At 39.3% G+C, this 25,254-nt stretch overlaps 1 long non-coding RNA gene across 1 annotated transcript; it reads right to left on the bottom strand.

Annotated features, from left to right (window-relative positions):
- Positions 1–371: 371 nt before the first annotated feature.
- Positions 372–13,366, bottom strand: LOC147653943 (uncharacterized). Its single transcript, XR_015284094.1, has 4 exons — positions 13,162–13,366; positions 2,672–2,752; positions 2,395–2,531; positions 372–845 (listed from the first exon to the last, which is right to left on the bottom strand). It is a non-coding gene; the product is annotated as an uncharacterized LOC147653943 (long non-coding RNA).
- Between the last annotated feature and the right edge of the window lie 11,888 nt (positions 13,367–25,254).

Raw genomic sequence — 25,254 nt, 5'->3', positions numbered from 1 at the left:
AGACTCAGCAGGTAAACTTACTTCTTTTTTATTTTTCTATTTTTTTTAGTCATATTTGCAATATAATACACTAATTATACTACTTCCTTCAAATTATTTTCAGTAGCACTCAGATCTTTAATCATGATCTGTAAGATTTACTGGACCATGAAATTCTTTCTACTTACTGAGCTGTGTCAGGCTGTTTATTTTATATTTCCCAAGAGGGGCTACAGTGGGATATAGCTCCTTCTGTAGCAGTAAACAATTTGTCCACTGCTAATTCCAGTTTCTACAGTCCAACAGCTAAGACCACGTAAGTTAAACAGCTTCAAAAAAAAGTTAAATACTAAAATGCAGCTCGTGTTGTGTCATAAAGATGTCTCTGATAATGGGTTAGAATTTTACTTCTTTATTTCCACACAATATGTTCCATATTTCTAAAATTCTTATTATTGGTTCTAGCTTGGTGCATGGAACCAGTCTATATATGAGTCATAAAACATATCAATGTGTCTATAAAATAAGCAAAATATTCTTAAAACATTTTATTCTTCCCTAAGCAAAATCTACATAAAAATATCCTCCATATTACAGAGTTTGAATCAAAAAATTTAATAACAATATATTTGGACAAAATATTGCTATTAAATGTATATAGCCAGGTTATTCAAAGTTCTTAACAAAACACTCTGTATTCAAAATTCATCATTCTTCATGCAACTTTACCTTTTTATGAGTAACAATTTTTAGTCCAAATTTCTTCCAAAACTGAAGTTATCTTAGATCTTCACTCCAAGCTCTTGTTTTATCTTCTCACATTCACGTGTCTTCATCTTGAGTTGTAATAAACAGATTTTTTTAAACTGAAAGATGAAGTTGATACAAGAGGTTTGATTGGTTCCCAGAATTTGCAGACTCCAATTTTTTCAAGAACCTAGCAAGGCTGAAGAGTAAAGGAAGAATGCTGTGTGTTCAACAAAACTTAAAGTCAAATATCTAAGAAAGGATTAGTGAAAAAAGTTTACAAGCAAAGAAAGGTACCTATAAAGAACTTTCACCTCAATTTAGCAGTACATATTTTGTACTCTTGCCTGTGGGAAGCCATCAGAGAAAGAAAGACTTAGGTTACACAGTTTGACCTCTTTCTAGATCATATCCTCAATTTTACAACTCTTTTCTTTACCCTGAATTATTCAAACATCTTTGTGTTCAAAAATAAATTACAAATGTAAAGTCCTCTGCAGTCCCTCCACTCTTTTACAGCCTAATCTGCATTTCTGCCCTCCCTATTGTACTTATTCTGCTGCATAAATATAATATGTGAGCTACTGCCAACATTATGAATTATTTGGGTGTCTCTAGAGTCTAAATCCAAACCTTTTCCTCTCTGCACATTCTCTTCCTGTTGTTACCAATATGTCCTTCAGAACATGAAATACAATTTCAGTTACATGCATACATGGTCGACTTCAGCATATTCAGTACATTATCAGTTTTCTGCAATAGCTTCACATGATAACACATGATGCACTTTGTGAACAGCATTTTCTTCAGTCCCATTGCCAAATATACACTGAAGTTTTTAGGGATCTGTTGTCAGACACAGTGAAGTGAATTAGCTATTCTGAGCTATTTGTTACCCAAACACTTAAGTTATTTTTTCCCCAGCTGTTTGTTGAGAAGACTTTTCAGAGTCCTCCTGAATTGTTTGACTGAAATGAAATTATTTTTTCATCTAGATCACACAAAATAGATAGAAGATGTGATATATTACAACACCTTGGAAAATAAATTGAATTTCACTCCTTTCACCCCCTATTTGTCCTTGTAATCTCATCACAGCAAACCATAATAGTAAAATTTTATTTCATGGGAAATTAAACATGATCTGTTTTACACAAACAATCTGGGCTAAAGAACTTGCAGGCATTACCTGAATTCTGGATTGGATGAGTTTCTCTGATGATTCAAATAGAAATATGACTAATATTTTAAATGTCCAATGGATTAAAGTGCTTGTTTTGCTGACATCTAAAGCTGTGATAGTCAAATCAGATGCTTTAAAGTGTCCCCAAAATTGGTTGTACAATTAGAAGGAATAAGTAAACCAGTTAAAGAGAGACCTAAATAAAGCCTTCACAGAAATTTAAAGAATAAACCATGTCTTTTTTCTTTTTTGTCCTTTAGGTTTATAGAATTTCTGAAATTATCTTGCCAGCATTCACCATTTTGTGCCTTAATATCTGGATATACACTGAATGACAGCTGGCAGTATTTATATAGTACATCACAACAACTCATTTAATAACTAAGAATAAAGTAGTAATAAACACAAGAGAGAAATCTACTAGCAACAAATTATTGTAATTCCTGTGTTTATAACCTTGTGCAGCCTGAGAAATCAGTTCATACCTTCTATCATGAATATTCTCTTCTAATAGTGTTGGATAAGAAAAATCATATATATGATTGTGAATTCACACCTCAGAATGAAAACCAGTAACTACCACTTCTCCCTCAGATTCTTGCTTCAGAACTCTTAGGTCATCCTAAAAGTTTTCCAAAAATTAAAAAAAAAAAAAAAAAAATAATAAATAGGGAAAATTTAACAGCACTACTTGTTTATTTAAGATTTGGCAATCACGTCAAGATGAGGTTGCAGTCTTCTGAAAGAAGCCCAGTAACTCACCTTCCAACTGGTTCATATTCAGCTGATCAACTCCAGTTATTTTAACCAACTACAAAAGGTGCTGCCCAGAAAAATGTCAACCTGTAAAAAAACCCCAAAATTCTATTATATGCCAATTTCAGTAACAGAACAGTTCCAACACCTCTTATTAGAATTTGGAATGACAGGTTTCCAAAACTCAGCAGTACCAAAGGTAAGGCAGAGTCAGGAAAAGATAAGCATAACAGTTGAATGAATTGCAACTTTACATCTCCATCTCATAATTCTGTTCCTATTTTGTCACCATTAGAGAGCACTGACCTACATGATTCACTGAATAAAAATAAAAATCCTCTGAGTGTGGCTACTTCCCTGTCTTACTGAGTTCCTGCTGCAGTCACTTTCTGAAGAAAAGATGGTAATGATGGCTGTCTTGTGCCCTCTCTCCTTTTTAACTACACCCTCGTAATATCTATTAAAATGTAGCACCTCTGGAGCTGTGCTGTCAGTTAAACATACAGCAAATTTGTCAGTGGTTGCAAACTGTGGAAGAAAAGGAAGGAAAGAGGATGAGTGGAGACCAGCAGTGTAAATGTCCATCTCTGTTTTCCTTTAGGAGATGGACTAGAGGTATCAGGGGAGAAGTTACAAAAATTTTAGCCAAAGATGAACCAATTTATACAATAGCCCTTAATATTAGTGAAAAAGATTGATTTTATGGCTTCTGAAAGATCCTCATCTGTACTGAACCTACTTTGGAAGTAGAAAGGCTTTCTGTGTTTTTTCACTATGACATATAATAGTATCTTTAAAAAAAAAGAAAATGAAAAGGAGCAGGGAACTTGTATTTCTTTCTATTCTTCAGAGAGTTCAGGTAACCCTTAAAACACCCCATAAAACAAATACCCCCAATTCCCTGCCCCACCCCACAAAAAAAAATAAAAATTAAAATCACCAGGCCAAAGAAAACACGACTCAAAAAACAGAGCTCAACTTCTATAATAGGTGAATTTTCCCATCCTGATATAAGATGGAATTTCTCCTCCTGTATTTTCTGGCTGCATTTTAGCTTTCCTTTTTAAAAGATATCTAGATGAAAATCTCCTTTGAAATTATTCATTTGTATGCTTTGACAACTGAAAGAAATAGCTGAAATCAAAGAATACAAGACAATCTCCAACTCAGCTTTCCAGAGAATATTGTTAATAACCTATCAAGTATTTAATTGAAAATAAAATAGACACATATACTAAATATTAAGCCTGAGGTCATATTTTGCATGTCTTGGTTTAAATTCTTTTCATAGCCTTATTCTGGGTTGTGGGGGGAAAAAAAATGAGCTCATTGCAGCAACAAAACTTAAAAACATTACCAACCCAATAATCCAAATTAAATTCTGAGTGCTATGTTCACCATCCAAAACCTTCCACGTGCCTAACAGTAAACCACTGTAATCTGAATTTTAACCTGTAGCACCACTACAACAAAAAGAAGGGCTGCAAGGCCAGCTTTTAAGTACTACCATAAAATCATTAATATTGGAGAAGACCTCTAAGTCCAACCTTTAGCCTAACACTGCCAAATCTACCACTAAACCATGCCCCTGAGTACCACATCCACATATTTTCTAGACAACTTCAGGAATGATGACTCCACCACATCCCAGAGCAGCCTGCTCCAATGCCTAGCAACCCTTTCTGTGAAGGAATTTTCCCTAATATCCAAACTAAAAGAAACAGAAAAAATAGTTAAAAGTTATTATAAAATAATTTTTGAATGTGAAGAAAATATTTTGTATACATATCACAGAAACCTATAAGAATTCATATATTATGCTCATTCAGAAAAGGAATCAGCAATCACCATCTTTTTTCTATTGTTCCTTTTCTATATTAGAAAAGAATTTGCTGTTTCATAGATAGCAGGGGTCCATTTCTATGCTTCAGGAAACATGAAAATGGTCTTGCAGGTTACATCTTTGAACTCAGTATTTAAGGTACAAAATTCACACAAAACAAATCCTGAACTCAGACATATATTTAAGAGGATTCTCTCATAATAGAAGGCTGAGGTCTGACAGAGAAAGGAGTTTACTTTTTAAGAGGTTAAAAAGAAAAGATGAAAGAGATTTACCTAGATATTCTAGACCTACATTAAATAACAAAAGGAGAGCCTGAAAAATAGTACAGGCCAGAAAAATTTAGATTATGGTATCAGTACTGGTAGCAGTATTCCAAGGGCCTAAATTCCTCCCAAGTCTTTCTGGGAGTCAGCATTTCCAGTGTTAAGTCCTTAGCTGACTGCAGATCTTCACAGAGACCTGGCCAACAGCTGGTACCATGCCAAAATAATTAGAGAACCAGATGTCACAAGGTATCATCAAAGTTTTCATGCTGTGAAGCTTTTTTTAAAATAAATAAGTAAACAAACAAATCAACAGATAATTCTGTTGTGGTCTATGTTTTAATTGGTCTGTAGTCCTCTGCTTTTCAGGGATATCAAGGAATGCCTGACAGCATAATGAGACAAATCACTGTTGTCCTCCAGAGTTCACAGACAGACTGAAACAAGTCTCTTAAGTTTATCTCAGATAAACTGTGACACACCTCAACACACTTCACTCAAAAATAAACTGCTTTCCCCAGAAGAATACTCTGTCAGAGATTGTAAACAAAATTTATTCAATTCTGAGTCCCAAGATCAGGGGAAAAAACTTGGTGTCACAGTTGTGCCTGTAGTAATAGAAACAAAATTAGACTCTATCTGAGCTAGTGAAGATGGGGAAAAGACCAGAGGGCACAGAAAAGGCTGCAGATGGCTCTACTGTCACAAATGACAAGCTCAGATGGCTTACCAAAAAGTTAAAGTGCTACTCTAACGAGGATAGAAGAGGCAGTTCTATAATGAACTTCCTGAGTTACCTCAGAATAGGCCTTTTGAAGGTGCAGGGAATAGAGTTAATTACTTGCCTTTTTCTTGGTCTCTTTTTTCCCCTATGCAAACTTCATATGCAAAATGCACCTGTGAAATAACAAGCCTCCTGTCAAGTGTAGTTGTGGCATATGTGCTCCCAGCCCATCAGTATGCTTTTAGTGTGCAAACTAATTCCAAACAGCTTTAGGCTTAAACAGGCCTCCTCTCGACTCAGAAGCAAAAGAGAAATCCCTTCTCAGTCTCATTTTGCAGACTGTGAAATAAGGTGAGCTGAACCAAACTTTCACATCTCCCCTCTTTATACACAAGGGACCACAAATCAAAAGTTCTTGATGTTGCCATCTGAGCCCCAACAGTAAGCATCATAAACGCTATAGGAACAACCAAACACAGCTTTGGAAGGGAGGGAAGGGGAAGCAGAATAAAGCTGACCTTCAGAAAGGTCCATCTGGGCTGAGCTGCTCCTGGGACTTCCTCCTGGCTGCTGAGATCCCCAGCCAGCGCCAGAGCAGGGCAGGCAAACCCCAGTCAACATTTCTTTATATGGTCTTACAACACATTCCTGTCTGAAGCAAGGGGACCTATTATATTTCATTCTCTGGGCCTCTTTGAAGCAGAGACTGCTGCTTTTGCCAAACTGATGCATTATAAAATGATTCTGCAATACCCACAAATGGGATGGAATGAGGTGCTCCAGCTTTATTTTTGCATGATGGGGCTTAAATACTGAGCATATCTACTTATAAATCAAAGGCTGATACTAACTCTCTTTACTACAATTTTCCCTGCCATATGGGAAATTCCTGTATTGACATTGCCTTTTCAGGATTGAATTAGGAATTTAAATGAAACCACTTCAAAACAGGTGAAAATTGTGTTTGTAAAGAGACAATCGTAACATAATTAAGTTGTCTGTTGAGATCCAAGTTTATTTTATTTTTTGTTCTAGCAATGACAACAGAAGTAAAGTGCACAAAAATTTATTTTCTCTGTCTTGGAAAGGAACAAACACTAACTGGCTATGAAGTAAACTGTGTACATTACTTTACAAATATATTTAATCTTGTTAAAATAAATGTGTTCCATGTGAAAGGCTACTTATCCTATCAAATAACGTTGTTTTAGAGTTTAAAAATGTTATGCAAGCTGTTCCTTGTCTATCTTCTCCTATTTTTTTCAATTTTAATGTAATTAAAGATCATGACCTTAAAAAAATAACCTAAGCACTCCAGTCCAAAAAAACCCAAAAACTTTGGATGAGTTTGTATGTGCTACAGTTTTTCCATTCAGACAGAATGATAAACATTTTTCTGTTGAATAAATAAGATGCTACTGTTTTATGAGGACATAATTTACCTCTTAATGTTTTCCAGCTAACAATCAAACAAGAGAATATGGCCCAGAGACCAGTAGTTTGTGTTGACAGAAGCAGTCATGGAATAGCACCCAAATATGCTGTCAAGAGTTCTTTACAAATTATGTCAGAAGAGAAAAAGAGAGACCTCACCAATATGTGCATCAGGCATTTTTGCTTTGTTTCACTCTCAAAACTGTGATTTCACAGATTATCTTTCACTCCCTTGGAAAAAAATATTAGTAACACAGCTTTTGGTAGTTTCCCCAAGCATTAAATCTGTTTCTTTGTTTTTCATGGAATTGGAAAGTCAAATATATTGCATTTAGACTGAATGAAAGAAGAATATTGGAGGAGCTGGAAAAAGAAAAGGGTTCTTTAGCTCTAAAATATTCTGTGGAAAGGTCAGGGATGTATCAACCCCCTGCTTCATTGCTCTATTAGCTGGCATTGTTGATGACGTCAATAGAACAGTCTCTCTTTTGATGTGAAGATGGGATAATTTTGGTAAAGCTATCTCAAGAAATGTTAATTCTATTAAAAGGAAATGCTGCATTAATACATTCATATCAGAAAAAAAAGTATCATTGCAAAGGTTATTGTTGTGTGCTAGAGGGGAAAAGCTGGAAGTCTGGAAGCTCAGACTCCATTTTATTAAGCATTTGGAGACAGCTACAGATGGCAATGCCACATCTGTGCAGCCAAATTTGGCATAAAATTTGGGCTGTACCCATAGCTGACAGCAAATAATTCATCTCACAGTTGATTCAGTTCTGTTAGTTTGATTGTTAGATTAATGATCAGCGTACTTGCAGAAATTTTGCATTGGATTTTCTAGAAGAGCAAAATTATCTAAATTATTAAATACACCAACAACACCACACAATGTGCAGTACAGACACAAATATTCTCAGTATATTCAATCCCACTGTTTCCATTGTACTTGATTACTCCAATTCCATTTCTTTTGTAACTATGATGTGGTTACTCTGGTTAGAGTTTAATTCAGGATTCAGTAGAGCTGGTCCTACTCTGTGTCTGAATAAACATCCAACAGTCCCTTTCCTGGAGACCTTTCTACTGAAGCATGAAGGATACCTATTTTAGGACTGTGAAACCATTCCCATGCAAAAATGGGGGTTTTTGAGGGGTTTTTTTTTGAGGGGTAGGTGGGTAAAGCTTTTCAAAAGCAGAACACATTTTTATTAGGAACTCATATTAGTGTATTCTTCATTACTATCACTGAAAACACCAGCAAACAATCAGATAACTATCATGTGATTGTATAAGACTAATAAATCCTGATGTTTTTCATCCTTTTCCCCCACTCTCATCCTTCCCCAAAAAATTATCATGGGTCAGGATAACAGTTATTTAGCACAGGCATACTTTAGTTCACATTATTTGCAACTACAATACTTGATTTAAAGATCATTAAAGTAGTTCTTATCCTCTGAACACACACATAGACAAAAATATGAAGTCAATAATTACATTTTACATCATATGTCTGAGAATACACTTTTAATAAGAATATATTTAGTATGGCAAGTCCTGTGGTCAAGAAGGGATTGTCAGAGACTGCAACCCCACAACCGTTTCAGGCAACTGGAAACTACTTGGCAGTAGTCTCACACATGTACAATAAACATATGTTATAAGGGTAAATTTAGTGGAACAGTACAGCTTCAGCAGCTTCTCTAGAGTTCCAGTAAAAAGTACAGTTTGGAAATCCCTTGAGATGCTTGGGTAAAGTGAAAGATTTGCAGGGCAGCGTTTCTGGCACCATTCTGTATGAACTCACACATTTAGAGTGCCGTGTGAACGGGATCAGCATCACACACAATGGGGGTCTCAAAAAAGATGCAGTGCCAGTGTCCTTTATGCTTTTGGTCTCTGCCTTGTGCTCCTTCCCAAGTACCCCTGATGTCCTTTGCATTTAAGGCAGAACTGAGAGGTTAAAGCCATGGAAATCTTTCAGGAGGTGATACATTTGTAGAGCTGAGCAGGTAATCCAGGTAATCCACCGACAGGAGCCCTTAGGTGCATGAATATCTCTGTATATAATACTATAATCGAGTCACCAAGTTATTGTTGTAACAGAATTGTAAACTGGTGTAATAAAAAATAGAAATCACTTGATTTCTGCAGAGCATATTCAGTTAAGGTGATCCTGTCTTATGTCTGTTTGATTTAGTTTGTTAATTAGTCTATTCATAACCTATATGAATAGCAAGAAGCAACTGTTAATAATGTAGGTTAATTGGATCCTACTTTTAGCCAAATAGCCCTTGCAAAGGATTGCGGTTAACCCTCTGTCTCCAAAAAGTGTGACATGTCAGAATTATTCAGTTAGTTCACAGAAATAAGTAATCAATTTACTGAATTTCTTCAAAGGATCTAAAATTCTAGTAATTTAAATTAACATTGATGAATAAAATTGCAGATGTTGAGAAAATTAATTTCTTACACAAAGAATAAATGACAGTGAGTCAGAATGATTTTCTGGATTTCTGCATAGATTTAAATGAAAATATACTTAAATGAAAATTTTAATGAAATTTCTGTGAAAAATTAGATGAGTTTAAGATTACATGCAATGTTAATACAAACAGATTGAAGGGCAAACTCAGAACACTTTCCTTGCATTGGTAATGTCTCATAACATTTTACATTCTCATATTTTCCTACCTTCAACTTTCATGTCTTTTGATATGAACTTTGCAGAATATAACAGCTGTGTGCTCATAAATAATTACTAGGCAGAAAAGAGCAAAGTAATCTGAGTCTTTGTGCAGTTCATCTATTTCTTCTTTAGGCATTAGGTCACCATGGAGAAGTGGAAAATAAAAACCTGTTTAAAAAATAATAAATCAATATTATGCACACCTAGACTTCTTGAGGAAATGCAGCATGAGGCTGACTTGACTCAAGACGAAGGGATGATATAGAAATCTTCAGTAGCCATGAGTTTAGCAGGAGCTGATGAACCCACAGAATGACCCAGGGATGGGAAGCACCAGTACAAAATGAAACTATAAATTGTTCCTTAAAACGTAACTATGTTCAGAGTTGTCCTCTATAGCTATGGGAAATAAAAAAAACCAAAAAACAGTGTAAATGTGCCAATGGTTCAGTTGTGTTTTTATATAATTCAAGACAGATTCTAACTGGATTTTATTCTAAAGTGTAACCAACTGGGAGAGCAGCAGAATACCCCAAAATACAGTCAAAATGATATTTACTGATGTAAAAACAAAAAAATTAAAATTTGTCCCTCCAGTGCAATTGAAGATATGTCCTAGAATCTTGACTAATTATAAAGACTGACTTTGAAACAGGTACTGACTCAGGAGGACATAGGAAAACACCTGCATTTAACTTTAAACCTAAAGTAATAGAGTGTATGAAATGTAAATATGAACTTCAAATTCTGTTCTCAGTGTGGTGGCTCTCATAAAATACACCACCACAAGCAACCAGGCTTTTATCCACATACTACATGGAAACAAATTCAGTACCAAGATTATGAATCAGCAGGCTCCAAAGAGTTTCTTTTTGCTAAAACTTTTAGATATGTTTCTTTCTCTTGCAATGAAGGGAAGCTAAAGATAATTTTATTTTTTCTCTTATATATATACATATATATATTGGTTAGAGAAACAAAAGCACAGCAAAACAAATGATATCCACATGATTAGCTGAATGAGACTGTTCATTTGATAAGCACAAATCAATATAGGGGTCAGGAAGCAAATGTTAATTCTGCTTTATATGCTTGTCTGAACCTGCTTCACATTGTTATAGAGTCTTAAAGCACTCTAAGAGATAAGGCTATACATTTCCCTTAAGGCAGTTTGAAGCTGACCCACTTCTGGGATAAGGAAATTCAGGTCTGTTTTGTTGCAAGATTTTCTTAATCCATGTCTACATCTTGAGACATAATGCCCAGTGCTCCATCCCCTCTTCTATCTGCTTTTGGTGTTTAGACCAAATTCCATGGGGCAAAGCCGGGACTCTCTCACAGTTCTCTTTCTGGAAATGCCAGTTCTTTTGGCTTCACAGAAGCATTTATTGAATGGGGGTTTTTTATAGCTCTTTTAGACTCATTTATAAAAAATCCAGGATACCACACCATCTTTACTCCCCATGGACTGTTTTCAGCTCCCTTGTTGCAGTGCTTCTGTCCAGGGTAAAAATTGCCCAGGCAAAAACTGGTAAAGGGCAACAGTTGTGACAGCAAGTGTTAAAAAAGCCCCAAAAAATTAAAAAACTAAAAACCCCACAACACCACCATACCCACACGTAAACAACCAGTAACAGGCTCCCTCAAAATGAGCAAGAGCAATTATCTGTCCTGACTAATTATTAAATTCATTGTGTAATGCTCAGGAAAAGAGGAATGCAGTTGTTTCCAAGGAGGTTCTCTCTGAAACCCTATTCCTTGACCATTTAAATAGCACATTAGAGAGAGAATCAGAATTGCTTTATCTTGCAATTTAATTAGGTGCATGTTTAAGAAAAACTAATTATTTGGTAGACCTTCAATTTGCAGCCTTCTCATATGACTGCATAACTGCCAGACAGGTTCCTCATTACATCCTGTCTACTGTTCAATCTATTTCATGTCTAAAAGAGAGGTGAATATGTAATTCCTTCAGAGCTGTTATCCTCCATTCTTTGTATTTCTTCTGTAAGCTTGCTAGAGTAGAAATGCTAAATAAAGCAGTTCAGCATAGCAGACCAGAGCAGATTATTGTGCTTCCTTGCTTTAAATTTTTTGTTCTTTTCCAGGCACCTTATGTCACTTTTGACAGTGGTTCTTACTATTTTGCTTGAATAACCAAGGAGGACTCCTGCTCTGCTGCAAAAAAGAAGTGTTAATAAGTCTACCTCTATAACAATTTTACTGTTGGTCACTGGAAAACTGACAGAGTAATTGGAGCTGGGAGTGACATTTTTACAGTGAAAAAAGTCAAATGCTACAAACACTAAGTAATTTCCTCCAGGCTTTGGTTTTACTCTGAAATACACAAGATAATTTCTCCTAACTATAATATTTTAAAACCAGAAATGAATCATAATATCTATAATGTGCAGACACACACTGTAATTTAACTGGTCTTTAGTACAATGAATCTCTAGTGTGAAATTTTCCTTGCTAATGATCAGCATAAGATACAGCTCTTAATGTAATTATGAATCCAAGCCTTGCCATCTATAGGTAACAAGATGATATCATTAGACTTCTCATTCCATTCATTCATACCTATAGGGAAAAAGCAACCATCATTATAAGCAACTCACTTTTTCTATTACCAAAAGGGACCCTAGCATATTATAGGCTCTACATTCTCCTGGGTAAGTAAATAAACTGTTCTAGCATTGGCAGTTTCTCTTTTAAGTGGGTTTTTATTTTAAATAACATTTAAAAAATAAATAAATAAGTCAGTCTAGATTAAGAAAAGAACCTTTCCTGATGGCAGAAGCAAGCATGCCTTTCAGCCCTTTTGGAGAGATTCCTTCCTTTGAAGTGCCAACCTATGCCCCCATCAGTTACCTGAGGGCTACATGGACAGGACCCTTTCCAGCCCTGGGCTGTTTCACCAAGGCCTGGGACTTGGCTCTATCCCATAGAGTTTTGCAGGAGAGCTTGAGAAACTGCTTTCCAGAACCTGCAAGGTCCCCAGAGACGCTGTGGGATGAATCCCCACCTTGCCTGACCCAGTAACCTGGTGGGAAAGGTGTTAAATTTTTCCCATCAGCTATTTATTGTCAGATAATACAATTTTCAGCAGCAGAAATTGTGTCCAAAAAGCGGGCTTTCTCTAAGGGATTTCAGAAATTCACTCTATAGACAAGCACCCCTTCTCTGTTGTGTGGAAGGTGGGTGCTTTTTCCACTGGAAGGCACTTAGAAGGGGTGGTGTGTCTCCTGTCCACACCCTCTTCCCAGGGAGCCACTGCCAGTCCCAGAACAGAAGTTTCTGCACAGGTCAGACATCTCCAGGACAGAGAGGTTCCAAGAGCTATCAGCTCTACAAGATTTGCAGTGTTGGCACATGTGTGTCCTTTGGAAATCAAAGAGAAAGTACTGGGAAAATAAACACTTGTTCTGTCTGTTCAACCTTGTTCTATACCATGTGTGAAGACTACAGTTAAAAAAAAACAAAAACCCAAAATATGTATCTATAATATGTATACACCAGAAATATTTTACCTACCATAACAGACTGAAGAGTGTTTGTAAGTCCCTCCTCTTGAAAATCCCTGTGTGACAGAGGTCAGTCCTGCGATGGCATTTCATCACCCCTATGATGACATTTCATTACACCAAACAACACTTCTAGGAAAAAAAAAGTTAATCTTCATAACCACCTTTTACTTTTCCTAAAGGACAAGTGACCTGCCTAGCAGCTAATACTTCACACCTAGGAGGTTCCCTACAACTCCTTTAATAAGATTCACCTGGGAGCAGCTTCCTCTAACAGAGCTGGAATTATAAAGGTCCACTTGAGAGATTGTGCAGTGGGAGTTTTGGGTTAGGGGTTCTTTAACACATGACAGCTAAAAGAAGAATGTAAATAAAGAGGAGCAAGAAGCTGGATGGATATGTTCTTACCTATTAACATTTTCAGCCCAAAGTAAAATTAATCTTAAAGATTAACTCTAAAAATTGATGGTTTTTTTTCTGGGGGGAGTTGTTTTTTGTTGATTTTGTGTGTAGGCTTTTTCCCCATCAGAGCACTGGGATTGGTATTTTGCATATTTTCTTAAAACCAGCTGGATGGAAAAAGTCACTGCTGACTCAATAGAGCAGTCCTCATTGCTCTGCAGTTCAGGTGGAAAATGTGTTACCAGGGTTTTTTTTCTGTTTTCACAGAGGACAAACTTTGAGGTGTGGTGTATATTTTTCCAGGCTGTCTCCCTGAATTCAACATTTCTAAATCAGAAACTGAGTAAATACAGAAGGATCTTAAGATAACTTTTAGCCATCTAAATGCCAGATGATTCTGGTGGATGATTTCTTAATCTTTTCTGTAACATCTCCAGTGATGTAGACTCTGTCACCTTGTCAGGTTGTTTATCCTCACCCTTATAGTCAGCACTTTTTTTTTTTTCTGTCATCCAATCTACATCTTCTTTGCTGCAAATTAAGTTTGTTAGCTCCTATCCTATCATTTGGAAAAGTGAATTTCATTTGAACTTGTAGCAACTGTGGCTTTATATAATTGAAGACAATAACAATTTTCTTTGTGCATTATCCTCTTAATGAACAACTCCATGTCTTTCTATCTTTCCATAAACTTTTCATTCAGGACCTCTGATCCACTTTTTTTTTGTCTGTTCAGAATTCTTTAAAAGGTCACAAATAACCCAAACACAATACCTCAGCTGCAGCCTTATTAAAATGGAAATACTTTGCACTTTACACACTCTATAGACAGTAAGGTTTGGGTTTTTTTTGCAAGTAACATGATCTGTTGATTACTACTCAGTCTCTGATTCACCTTATTCATTCTGTCTCTTCTTGTATTTAAAGATCTTTCACTTTGGACATGTTCTTAATCATTTTTTTTTTTTTGGTACTGTTTACATAAGTTTATGCAGCTCATGACTGGACCTCATGTATAGAAAAATTGACTGGAAAGTGAACATGAAAGCTGACCACCCTGTGGTGGCTGAAAAGGGGAGTGTTTTCCAAGTGACCTTTTTGAAACCTCGCTAAGTCAAGCTGCTGGGAATTTAGTTTAATAGAATATTGTTATCTCTGGGTGACTTCTACATACAGGCATGTTTGAAAAACAGAAGGTACCATTGGTGCACTAAAGTGACCAAAACTTATGCAGTACTCTGTTAAACTAAGGGAAGAATGCTGTAAGCATTAACACCACCAACATAGGAGTTTTCATATTCAAAACATTCATCCTTCATAAATAAATTTACTAAGGATAAAGAGATTTTACCCTGGTACCATCAGGCTAAATAAATAAAGAAACAGAGTGAGTGCACCCTAATAATTTCTGGTTTTACACAAAGAATAAACCCTTTCATGTTTACAGCACTGAATGATTGATGCTCCCAAAATCTGTTTTAATATCCTCCTTGAAGCATCTTTCAGTTATTTAATTCTTCATTTTATTTCAGCTGCTAGGTGCATATAATCTGCTTCCTTTCCACCAGTACTTGAAAAAATAAATGTAGATCTATTAACAAGTGGTTAATTTAAAATAAATTGCATGCTTCCAAGAACAATGTTCTGGCACTATGCTTTTACATAAAATGACGTGACTGAAAGCCAGTATCACAGACAGAAGGCAGCAGCACACAGCTTGAATTATGTTAAATAAAAATATCCTAGGTCTACTGACTCAGATATACTGAGTTCCTGCAGATGAAGCTCCATGCTACAGTGAAGCACTGAGGATTTGCAGTATGGTGCTGGGATTTGAACACATTTGAAAGCAAAGGGCACAGTCAGTGTTACAGAGCTGATGCAATAATGATGGTGTGTGGTGTGCATACCCCAGACTTGAGCCTCTGGGGTTTTGGCATGTGAATTGAATAGTTTCAGTGAACATTTCCATCAGTAGGAAGTGAGGATACAAGATATCCAACAGAATTAGAATCATGCCATCACAAGGGAATTGTCCCAGGGCTGAGAAAATATTCTGGGAAAATTTTTACTGGAACTTATATAAATTTCTCAAAACAAACAAACATAAAGTAAACAATGTTTTTTATTTTTAAGTGTTTTCTCAAAGAACCTTGAATCAGTGCCATATTTGGTTTGCTTCCAGGGATGGCCCATCCACAGCTTCTCTGGGGAAACTGTGCAATGCCTCAACACCCTCACAGTGAAGAATCTCTTCCTAATATGTAATCTAAAATTAAATATTATTAATAACTCCTTGCTGGTGACACATTTTTCATGTTAAATTCATCATTTAGCAACACTATGGCTGTGTAAGCTGTAGTAAATCTGTTAATAATCTTCCTACCTAAGGAGTAAATACCACACCCCATTAATACATTATAAAAAATGAAAAGACTACAAAACATCTCAAGAGAAAGATCTGAAATTGCTAATAAGTCTTTTGAGTAGTGAAGTGACTCCTAAATCCAGAAATTTTCTAAGACATCTGGACTAAACAATTATAGATTGACTTTGTCAATTGGAAGGACTGCCATGAAAAATACAACCAAAAATAGCCATTTTGTTTGTTATGTTTGAAGTGTTTTAGGCAGAACCAGGAGAATCCCTGAGACAGAAAATAATTAATGTAAATAATGCATGGGAAACATTTACACTGATGCTTTCAGTTGAAGATATGTGATTAGCATTTCACTCCTCAGTTGGCAGTTTTAGGTCACTGGCCTAAGTCTAGCTTGAATAAAATCAGCAAATGAAAAATGACAATCATGAAGCAAAAATTAAAGGAAGATGATTTGGAAAAGGAACTTTTGCTACATCAAGTAAAGAAGATTAAATTTAATACCTCATTTAATGTCACCATTAATCTGTCATTGCACTGGGTCAATATGTGCAGAAGCAAATGGAAACAGAGACCGAGGGCAATGGTACTTAAGTGTATTCCCTTCATTTATATTTACATTTTAAAGATTAAACAGACAAAAAAAGGTTATTCCTGCCCCTTGTCGTGCCCTTGAGCCCTGGGGTCCTCCCCAAAACAACTGAGTAATCACAGGTTATTACATCAGGCTCAGTAGGACAACTCTTGGAAAAGCATCACCTTAGTACAGAGAAGCCCTCTTACAAGTGGTTTCCAGGTTCTGGCAGAGCTGAGGAAATGGAGCAACCCTCCAGGTGATACCTTAAGCCAAAAACCAGAAACAGTTTTTCATTATCAATGACTTGATGTGCTCTTAGTTTGTACTCTTAACTCCCTGCAAGTCCACATGTTCCATCTGTAGATACACACACACATACACATATGTATACAAATATCCACTTATGAATAAAATTTAAAAAGCACATCTGCCCACTCAAATTCAGGCACATCTTTGGATGACAATATCTTAAGTGTGTACATAAAGTGATTTCTAGAACATGGCCACGCCGTGCCTTCCAACCTAAACATTCAGTGATTTTATGTTACCTTGGGCTGTAGGTGTTGCTGAGTAGCTTCCAGTGTTATTAACAGTATTTGTAGTAATTATTTATAGTAAAAACTAATCTCTTCCTGTATCTTTAGAATGATGTACTTTAATATCATTAGTTCCTGAAAATGCAAATGTGGGTCTTATTTTCCATTACTTTTCCTAGGGAATAGCTATTTGAAGTTACTATTTGGTGTTTGATCACAAAAATAAATGACTACTCTAGCAGCACAAAGGGTCACCCTAAATACACATTTGAATGGGGATTTTTAGCATGTGATGTCAATAACAATAAATGCTGGTTTACAAAGAACTGCAGATATGCAAAGAAAAAGCCTTCTGGAAGTCACTGCAATAAATGGGAGATAATTGTGGGGAAATAACAGTAGTAAGCAGCTTGTGACAGGGAGACCTCAGTAATTTTAAATGTTTTATCACTTGGATTTTTGAGCATTTGTAAATATTGTTAACATGGGTTTGGTCTTGGACATCCTGACCTGTTGGACTTTATGTAGAGTCAGAACTAAGTTCTCCAAAGAAACAAAAGATGCTACTTCTAAACCTTTATTGATTCATTTACCATTGAGGGTTGCTACACTGTTCTAGTATGAAAGGGATGAGGTGAATGATAAGACTCACAGTCTACAGATAAAAAATTTGAAGACAGGATGTCCTGAATTGGGACAAATTTGGAAGGGAACTTCTAAAGGGATGTCTCCCTAAAGGACAGAATCCAGTGGCCCTTCCCCCAACTGTTTGGGAGATAAACCACCTTTAAGAAAAGTCGAAAAAGCTGTTTATTTAACAAGCAAAGTACTCACAAACATGAAAAAAATAATATTAGACAATGGAACCTCTCACTGTTCTGAAGAGATGGCAAATACAGAAAGTCCTTTTTGTGGGTTGCAGCTCAGCTCACTCAGTCTTTTATCAGTCCCTTCTGCTCTGGAAAATGCCACATTGAGCTCCCAGTGTTTTTCTGGGTTTTCAGTCCAGAGCAGGCTGATCAGTTCCAAGAAAAAGGAATTTCTCTGTCTCAACTAGCTAAAAAAAGAACTGAAAGTAAAGGAGAGCTTTCTCCTGCTGTCTGTGCTGCAGACAACACGCAACGAGAGCTGAAGCTCTTATCTCTATGTTTTTGAATACAGCCACCTCAGACTTTCCACCGCTTCGCCTTCTCCCACACTTCACTCTCGGATCTAGTTTTAAAGGTGCAAAACTTATTTCTGGGCTAAACAAATGGATGGGGATACAAGTACAATACAGCATTGTAAAGTCACTCCAGGACATAAGGGAAAACTTTTTTTTTTCATGTTAGAGAGGTAACAGTGGTACAGAAACAAACATATGCAATACAGGAGCCTAAAGGAAATTTTTTAGGTCCCAAAAGCTGTGTGGGCTCCCTGAGCAGACAGTTAATGTTTGTCTGCTGGACATTTTCAAGCACATTCCCAGCTCAAAGCATAGGGAAGAAAGGAAGCGAGGAGCTGACAGAATCATGGAATGCTTGCAGCTGGAAGGGACTCTGCCCAGGTGTTACAATACCATTAGGGAAAGATGCCTCTGCCCAAATGAAGGCACAAATGAGAGCACACGACAAGATACAGATTTCATTTACCATGGAATTTGTTTAACAAGAAAGGGGATGTAGAGAGATAGAAAGAATTAGGAAGGAGGTCTCAGAGAGAGAGAGAGAAAGAGCAGATGATAATAATTTGGAAATAGATAATCTTTAAGGCACTTCCCTTCATTCTGTGATTCTAGATGTGTGGATGTGTATTTTAATTCACTATTATAATTTACTATTGCTATTTAATATTCTTCTTCATCTTGGTCTTCTTCATTACTAATACTACTACTATTTACTTTTTTCATCTTAGAAATTCCTATTCTTCTTATTGTTTTTCTTATTCTATTTCATATTATTGATTACTACTACTCTTTCTTATTTACTACTACTACAATTTTGTCTTTTTCATCTTCTTATTCTTTTTCTTATTCTTATTCAATTTACTATTTGTATTGTTATTTTTTGTCTTATTAATATTTACTACTACTGTTTCTTCATCATCTACTTATTCCTTTTCTTTTTTTTTTTTTTTTTTTTTGGGGGGGGGAGGGTGTGGGGGACGGTTCTTACTACTACTGTTCCCTAAACCCAGCTTTCATTGTAATGGGAGAATGGTTTGTGTGGCAGTCCTGCTCAGCCTGGAGGGCCGCATGCAGGCACGGGCAGCCCGTGTAGCTCGCTCAGCGGCCGGGCAGGCTCCGGGCCAGCCTCCACCTGCGGGGCCCGGCCTGGAGCGGGCAGCGGGCACTGATTGTCCGGCTGTGGCCTCGGGCAGGGGCAGCGGAACAGCGCCCGCAGTGCCCGCAGCGGGACCGGCGTTTCCTGGGGAGAACCGGCGGCTCCCTGAGGGCCTGGGCTCCCGGCTGAGGGGAGCTGAGGGGCCTGGGGAGCAGCAGGGGCTGTGCGGGGCAGGGCCCTGGCTCTCTGCCCCTGCTGCCTTCACCTGCTCAGCAGGAGAAGCTGCTGCCTTGGCCGAGTCCTGGCGAGCACCGTCGGGTCCTGCAGGAGCTGTGGGTACTTGGGGTTGACCCCGATGGTGTGGATGGTGACCCGTTCACCGCAGTCCTGCGACTCCTGTTTGTCGCTGTCATTTCCACCCTGGGACAGCTCCGGGTCTTGTCTGATTTTCCATTCGGACAGCTCCTGGTGAATGCAGTGCTCCCCTTGGGAAAACACTTTGTCGCTTTCATCTTCCTCCCGGGACAGCTCTTAAGATTCCCATGTCAGGCTGCTGGGACGGCCCTCGGGGTCTCTCCTAAACGGACAGATTCCTCCACTTGGGCAGCTCCTGGTCCATGCAAGGTTTTTCCTCTCCCTCTTACCTGGCCCAGTCCCACTCTCCCCACTTAACTGTTCACTCCCATTGCTCTAGGAGCTCTTCCAGCCCCCACCCAGGGGAGAGCAGGAGCTGTGCGGGGCAGGGCCCTGGCTCTGTGCCCCGGCTGTGGGGGGAGAAGGCTGCCTTGGTACCTCAGGGGCTACAGCGCCCTGGCCCCTCGGCAGCTGCCGCCCGGTCCCGTCCCAGCTCCCTCTGTCCCCTCTCGTTCCATGGCTGGCTGTCACCTGGAGCCTCAGGCACAGGCGCGGCTGCTCCGTGGCAAGGGGGGAGTTGGGGTTCGCCTCCTCCGTGAGCGTCTCCATAGTGCTCATCCCCGGAGGCTCTATGGGGAGCCGCTTCCTCGTGAGACAGCGGCTCTCTCGGGACCGGGCACCCCACGGCTCTGTGGCCCTCACATACCCCCGAGCAGGGCGGGGCTCTGCCGTGTCTCTGGGCACCACAATGTCCCACAGCACCGAGGGCCCGGGCACCACAAGGTCCCTCAGCACCGAGGGCCCGGGCACTACAATGTCCCTCAGCACCGAGGGCCACATCCGACATCCCTTTGACAGCCAAAAGCACTGGAACCGGCACGGAGAACTCCCCAGACCTGGGCGCTCGTATCCCCCATGTGCCAAAGCCCTGTGAAGCTTTGGATACGGTCCCACACAACAGCCCAAGCCCCACTCTGCAGAGCCCTGGCTTTGGAGGATGGGCTGATTGGGGCATGAGCCATGGGCCAGATGGACGCAGGCAGAGGGTTGTGGTCAGTGGCTCTGTTGGAAATGATATAACTTAAAATTTTGAAGTCACTTTTGTCATGGGTTTGTTCACCTTTGCCAAGGTAGAGGGGGAATTGAGGGTCTTCTTCAAAAGATTCTTTTCACCAAGGCTTTGCATTTTGCTGGCTGAGGCCTCATGGGCTTTGATCAACCAAAGAAAATTCCTAGACTCTGAAAGTTTAGCATCTACAGGTTGTGAATAGCCAGAAGATACAGAGGACGTAAATGGACATTAGCAAACCTGAGCCCTTGGCGTGGTTGGAGACACCCGGTCTGGGAAAAGATTGATCAGAGAACCAAAGAATGAGAACCAAATTCGCATCGAAGGCAAAGAGATCAGTAATCAACAGGAGGTTGAATACTAAGGACTGTGTAATTTAGAACCAGTGAACAAGAATTTCTTCGAGTTTTTTATGTATAAATATGTGAAAAGTCTGGTAAAGAACCATGTGGGATGGAATTATTTCCACTGCACCTGTGTGTGTCTGAATGTGAAATTATTCCACTGCCAGAATAACATCCTGGCCAGAATAAAGTGATGCCTGATTCTCTGTCACTGAAAAGATGTTGGAGAATTTCTGCTTTTTCTGCAGTTTTGGCGACAGCTCCGTGTCCGGCAGCAGGTCCGGGATGATGCTGTCCCTTCAGGGCTCTGCCTCGGCCCCGGGGCTCTTGAGTGGCTTCCCCAATGACACAGCCTGGATCGAGCTGAGCACATTTGCAGGAGACGGGAATCTGGGCAGGGCAGAGACATCACGGAAGAAAGGAGCCATACACAGGGTACTGGACAAGCTTGACAAGTAGGACCACGAAAACCTCATCAGTTTCAACAAGGTCAAGTGCCAGGTGCTTACCTGGCCCGGGGCAATCCCCGAGTCCCGGATTCATCAGGGTGGTAAGAGACCTTCAAATAGCGCAGATCAGCGCTGCCTCCCCCGGCCGCACCCAGCACCTCCAGAAGCAGCGCTCGGTTGAGCCTTGGGGCTTTGCCGTGCCCTTGCCCACTTCCAGCAGGGCTGGCCCGAGGGGAGCACCCTGAGGGGAGCTTTGCCTCTGCCCCACAGCCCCTCTGGGCAGGCTGTGCGGCCGCCGTGCGCGGGCTCCGCTGGGGAATGTCTTTCCAGGAGAAAGTGCAGAAGAAAGCCTAGAGTGAGAGTCTCCGGCCTGCAGGCACGGCTTGTTCAGGGCTGAGCAACAGCTGGAGGCCGGCACTCCCTCGCAACAGGCTGGGCCGAGCCCCGCGCTGGACGGAAAAGGGGCTCGAAGCTGGGGGCGATGGCGCCGAGGCCGCTCCCGCTGTGTCCCGGGGCCGGGCCGGGGCTGAGGGGCGGCCGCCGCCCGCTCCGTGCCCTTCTCCCGGGCCCCTCTCGAGCAGGGCCGCGCAGAGCCGGCTGTGCAGGAACCCGTCCACAGTGATGGCTTTTGAACATCTCTTTGGGCTCTATAACCCCTCTGGGCAACCTATTCCTGTCCTTGGTCACCCTCCCAGTGAAAAGGTCCTTTTCCTCCTGTTCAGAGGGAACCGCCTGTGTTTCAGTTTGTGTCCCTTGTGTCTTGCTGTGTCTCTTGGACACCACTGCAGTAAGTGCGGAGAGCAGTACTTTTTTTAGCCACAGCAAGGGACAACACTCATCCAGGGTCAGGAAAAATAGACTGTCAGACACTGGAGTTGACTGTGTCAGTGTGGCCAGAGAGCACCGGGTTCACTATACTTGAGTTGGGACACTAGTCTGCGATACTCTTTAATTCAGTTTAAAATAAGAAAAACATTAAATGGCTCTTTTGAGACAGAAAGAGCTACTTTCTGAGGGAAATAATACTGTGTTTTTGACATTTCTGAATATTTAAGTGGTTAGAAGGTCAACCAGATAGTCTTGAATTTAAAAAACAATCCTTAAAAATAAGTGAAAATTTCAACAAAAAAAATTCCAAACTTTGTATATGATATAGTTAAAGTAAGAAGGAAATGTTAACAGTCATATATTCTTAATTCAACTTTTTATGTAAATGCATACCTTTTACCAGATCCCATTTTATTGGGTAGACCTGAAGCCATGGGGTTGTAGGGACCTTGGGACCCTCAGTACTGAGAAGCCGGGGGTGAAGTGCCAATGGGAGGCTGCTGATGCATGGGTGGTGGCTATGTTCTGCTTGTCATCGCTCTCCCCTTCCCTCTACTTTTCTATTTTTATCTCCCTACCTCCATTTTGTTGTTAAATAAAATCTGTATTATTGGCTTTGTCATGTGGCCTTGTTTGCTTTAATTTGGGCAAAGGCCTCTCTCACTAATCAGATCTTAGCAGGGGTGTGAAGAATCCCCATGTTGCAGTGCTTTTACCAACGTGCTCAGGGAACTGGCCATCCACCACAAGGGTCAGTGCTCATAGCACATCCAAGTCTGTCTCAGTCTGTGAACAAATGAAAGCTGCATCTGCAATAAAATTTTGAGACCCTGCTGAAATACGTACCTTGGCTCAACTAATTCCTCCTGTGCTTAACTGTGCCACAATGAATGGCTTCAGGCTCCCAGAAGGAGTCATGCAATCCTCCTCATAAATGTTTCATCATTTTGGCCCCCAGTAGCTGAAGTTAATAATATGAGTATTAAGGATTTTGAATAAGTGCTTTAACTAAAAACTCAAACAAATGCCTGTTAGCTGTCTGCATCTGAGACTGGAGACTGTAACCCAGTATTACCCAAAGAGCTGAGACACAGTCCTAGGGGCTACAGTTATGACAAAATATACCACAGAAAACATCCAGATTTGGGGTTGAATCTGACAACAAGAAAACTATACTAGAAGCTTCCTGTGGATTTAACAGCATCTTTATTCAAAGAAAATGTCTTTCCTGAAAGAAAGGTGAAATTAATTAAAGACAGGATAATTTGCAGTATAATCAGCTAAATGTCAGTAGGCAACAGGTATTTAACAAGCACTGTGTGACTCTCAAATAGCTGATTCTTTGTTCTGAAAATGGACAGAAGAGAATGAATAATCTCAGGTAAGTCTGTTAAGAAGCCCAAAGAAATCTCTTGGGGAAAAAAGAAATGTAGCAACAAATTAGAAAAAAAAGAGCAAAGGCGGGAACAGTCAGATGTGCTCGGTTGCTGTGAGCTGGAGTTTCTCATTCATCTCCTGTGGATTATGAAATATGGGGAGTTTTCAATAGAGGAAGTGAAAACTGTCAAACATAAGTGTTGGGACTTAGGTCCTAAATGCACTTAAAATATTTACATAATACTTGGGGCTAATGAAGGTTGTAAAGTCTTAATTTTTAGCCCAGCTTAAAATTTGTAGGCCTCCAACTTGCACTTGTTAAAGCAAGTTTGTATTATTGTCAAAAAAGCAGAAATATTCCCAGTTTAATTGCCATTATTGCAAGAACTCAGTTCTCTAATTCAAATATTAAAAGTGAAGAAAAGCCCCATAGCAAATATATTATGTTTTACCTGGTGTAAAACTGAGGTTCAAAAAGGCTTCTAGGAGCTTAAGGCTCATTGAATTTGCTGACATCTGGGCTCCAAAACGTCCTGTGCCTTTGTGTGTCAGCATATACCATCTTCTACAAAACATGCTGCCAAAATAAGTAAGAAATGCAAGATGCTTTAAATAGTTCAGGTAAAAAAAGTACCTTAATTCTCCTGTACCATAATTCTCCTGGACATAAACCTTTCAATGTGACTTACTGTTGGGAATAGTAATATATTTCAAAGTTTCTTGAGCAACAGTCTACCTTTCCCCAAATTAAGGACCCTGCTGTATAGGAATAGCTCTCTGTTAATTTTTCCATTTTGAGCAGAGTAAGAGATTATGAAGGTATATTCTGTGCTTCACAAAGTTCTCATTTTTCAACAACTATCTCATGTAAAAGAAAGAAAGTACAATATTAGAGAGTCTCTGTGAAGTTCATAGTTGTATTTATGCATTTATAAGAGGCTCGGGGTCTGTCTCAGAGGCCTTTGCTGACCTACCCAAGAGCCTTGAACATTTCCCCATGCAGCAAACCCCTGTGAGCAGGTACTGAGTGGAGAGGAAATTTATTATACATGTTAGAAATGGTGCCGTCTTGCCTCAGAGAAAAGATTTGAGGAAAGGTCAAGTAAACACAGTAAGGTACTTTGTAAATGGTCTTGTTCATTGTCTTGAAAATTTTGGAGCAAAACAATGAGAATATGGCTTTGTGGTTAAGACCCCAACAAACTGCATTCTTCAAAATTTCCATTTTTAAGTATCAAAAGTCTCATGTTCGACAAGATGCTGTCCAACTTACATCTCTTTATATGTGGGGAAGGTAAATTTTTGTGGTCTTGTACTTGGTTCAAAAGGAAAGCAAATATAAGATTTATAATGGAACTCTATTCATCTCAGATGTGTCTTTTATTGAGTGGCTCTGAGAAGAGACTTGAGTGAGAGGATGAAAGGATTAGTTCATGCATATGACCTCCTGTCCCAACCTCTTGTCTGCATGACTGCAAAAGCTAAAAATGCTTTATCCTCTAAAACCAAGAAGTGTTTCATAATTG

The sequence above is a fragment of the Cyanistes caeruleus genome, chromosome 3 (genome assembly GCF_971803275.1).
Source record: "Cyanistes caeruleus chromosome 3, bCyaCae1.hap1.1, whole genome shotgun sequence".
Taxonomy (NCBI): Eukaryota; Metazoa; Chordata; class Aves; order Passeriformes; family Paridae; genus Cyanistes; species Cyanistes caeruleus.
The sequence above is the reverse complement of the archived record's forward strand: the minus strand, read 5'-3'. Positions and strand labels throughout refer to the sequence as shown.